The sequence below is a fragment of the Lynx canadensis genome, chromosome C1 (genome assembly GCF_007474595.2).
Source record: "Lynx canadensis isolate LIC74 chromosome C1, mLynCan4.pri.v2, whole genome shotgun sequence".
NCBI classification, from domain to species: Eukaryota; Metazoa; Chordata; class Mammalia; order Carnivora; family Felidae; genus Lynx; species Lynx canadensis.
Genome location: NC_044310.1, coordinates 137,136,447 through 137,139,570, shown reverse-complemented (window position 1 = coordinate 137,139,570; position 3,124 = coordinate 137,136,447). Strand labels below are relative to the sequence as shown.

Genomic DNA, 3,124 nt, shown 5'->3' with positions numbered 1-3,124 from the left:
CATGCAACAACCACTCTCTAGTCTTCAATACTGTTGAGCAATCCAGATCCTGGCTTTTGGTCAGTGATATATTATTTTTTATTTATGGATGGTAGACTAATGTTGAGGAAAAGAACATAAGGAAATATGACAAAAAAAAGGTATGCATTTTATCCTATTAATACTTCCAGAAAAAATATTTAAAAATTCTGATTGAATTCCTAATATTTCTGACATGCTACCTGGTAACTGGAGACCCTGGTATTTCCCCTTGTCTTTACTTTCCTTCTCTGTATTCTTTCTTACTTCCCTTTCTAATTTCCCATATGCCATTTCCTTTAAAAAAAAAAAAAAAAGACCATTTAGGTTCCTCCCACTCATTGGCAGTTTATGATATCAAAGCTCTTCCGGCAGCTTTTCCGTATGATAAAAACATAAAACCTGGTTGTGAAAATCTTGTATAGAAGCAGTGTAAACTGTTTTTTCCGGGCCCCAAAAAGGAGAGTCAGCCACCACAATAGCTAACGTTTGTTATGTGAAATAAAACATGGGCAATATGTTTGTTCACTTAGCCTGTTTCTTGGAGCCTCACCTCTACTTCTAAATCATCCAGAGTAAGCCGCATGCAAATTCAATTATCTATTCCAATAGATGGGAATAGCAATTTTTGGGGGTATGTTTATCTTTCCTTTGAATAGATAAAATCAACTTTCAATCTTAATTATACTGATCTTATTGAGGTGGTGAGAATATCGTTTTCATGGCCCCATATGTTGAATTCATATAGTGAGCCAAGGGGAATTCAAATGACTTCTTCAAGATCACCCAAGAGCCTTTGGAGGAGTCTTACTCCCAGAACAATGATTTTTCCATTTTGCCACATGGCTGTAGAAAACCCATACCTGATCTCAAGTACATTTTTCTAAATAAAGGCTAATCAACAGTCAGACACGTGGTAAACATATTAGGCTGCTGCTGTTACTCTGGTGTGCTATTATTTGGGGCCTATGAATAGGAAATGTAAAGTAATCTCACAAGGAATTTTATTCTAATGTTTTTTCAAAGAATAAAAGCTTTTCTTTGAAAGGAGTTAGGATGACAAAAACCTAAGATTATTAGAAACCTGGTAGTAGATCTTTCCTTGGCAAGATTAGGGTGAGTTATTACTAGTAAGTCGTAAGCAGGGTTCATTCATTTTCCTTTTTAAGATGAACTTCAAAGGAACAGTTGCCAAAGGCTTTGTGGCAGATCATTCAGTCACAATGCATTGGATTAAAGAAATACAGTACCTTTCTAGCCTTTCCATCTAGTATCCTACAACTAGTCTCTCTACCTGGACTAAACCTGAGATGTTTTGATTGTTAAAATTCTAATGTAGCCACATGTTGGTGGAGAAATTTATTTTTCATCACTGTGCTATGCTGCTTTCCAAGAAACTACTAGGCATTAAAATGTCACTTCTATTCATAATATCAAAATTCTTAATATATTATTCAATTTATACATAGCCATGTCGAATATTTTCTTCCCTGGAGTGATCACCTTATTCACTGTGTGTGAAACCTGTCTTTTTATTTCTAAATACCAATTTTAGTAACATTATTTAAGAAACCAGAATAATAAAGGTTCAAGAAATAGACTCACAGATAAATGGTTTCTACTCTTTCTGGCTTCCTTATGAATAAAGTATTTTTCTACCGTATAGAGTCTATGTGCTTCTTACAAAAAGAAATTGTCTCTCTCATGACAGATGTTCTCCCTTAAAGTACTTTTGTTAACCAAATCCCAAAGGTATCATTTGACCTCCTTATGATTGTACTATTTTTTTCCCATTTGCTAATGGGATAGTGTAGTCTTAATTTTCTAAGATAGGGGACATTGACTTTTCATAAACAAAATATGTTTCATTATCTATCATTGAAAATGAAATGAATTTAGGGATGATAAAATCACTTCCTAAAGACAGCTTTATTTTGATGTGGGTGTGAGAAGTCTAGCAGGGAAAAGAAAACTTGCATACCTACTGGAAACTTAAGATGGGCAGAAGAATGAAGCAAACATATATGGGATTCTTCAAATATATTTTAATAGACTGATTATTTTTATTAAATTATTGTAATAAAACTTGATGCACCTCATACTCAAAGATGTTTTCCATATTTTATTCACATGATTTTGGTCCTAGTTTGTTTATAGATAGCAAAATGGGTATGTTTGTTCATTTATAGAAAGGAATTTGATAAATTATTATTATTTTTCTCTTAAAATTTGTTGTAAAGGCCATATATATTCCTTATTTTGGAGCCAAGATTCTAACTTCAGGGTTTTTTTTTATGCTGATTCCAGTGAATGTACTGCTATATGTATTTGTTAAGTTTGTTAGAATACTAAGTAACTGGATACACAACTAGAAACCACAAAAACCCCAACTGTAGCCAACTTGTAAAATCAAGAAGAAGGTGAAAAACCAAGAATCCAGATCGGGGAACCTCAGCTAGAAACTTCCACAGATATTCTGTTTAAAATTTTGTAGTAAAATTGACACAGTTTTAAAGAATTTTAGAAGGGTGCCTGGGTGGCTCGGTTAAGTGAATGACTTCTGCTCAGGTCATGATCTCACAGTTTGTGGGTTTGAGCCCCATGTCAGGCTCTGTGCTGACAGCTCAGAGCCTGGAGCCTGCTTCAGATTCTGTGTCTCCCTTTCTCTCTCTGACCCTCCCTTGCTCACACTCTGTCTCTCTTTCTCTCACTCTCTCTCTCAAAAAAAATAAACATTAAAAAAAAGTTTAAGTATTTTTAGAAACTTGGCCCCTTAGTTACAAATGTCCAGTTTCTAATGACACAGAGATTAGCATGGCCCCTGCACAAAGATGACCTACCAATTCACGGAATGTTCCGTATTTTTCTGAGGTGACAGGCTTTCTACTGTCACCTGTAAGCAGAGGGACTCTGAGATAATGAGAAGAAGCAGAAAAATACAAATGAGAAGGAGGAGCCCAGGTAGCTTTGTGGCTTCATGTCCAACCCTCTTGCCCTTACTTAGCCTGTGTCACACCATGCTAGCATGTCCTCCTGTAGTGCTCACATGTGCCACCACTGTGACATCCCCTTTCCCTGAATTTCAGTGCTTACTTCTCAGCCTCTC

General features: G+C 35.7%; 1 non-coding gene across 1 annotated transcript; it reads left to right on the top strand.

Annotated features, from left to right (window-relative positions):
* The first annotated feature begins 2,778 nt into the window (after positions 1 to 2,778).
* On the top strand, positions 2,779 to 2,884 carry LOC115522590. Its single transcript, XR_003971487.1, has one exon. It is a non-coding gene; the product is annotated as a U6 spliceosomal RNA (small nuclear RNA).
* The last annotated feature ends 240 nt before the right edge of the window (positions 2,885 to 3,124 follow it).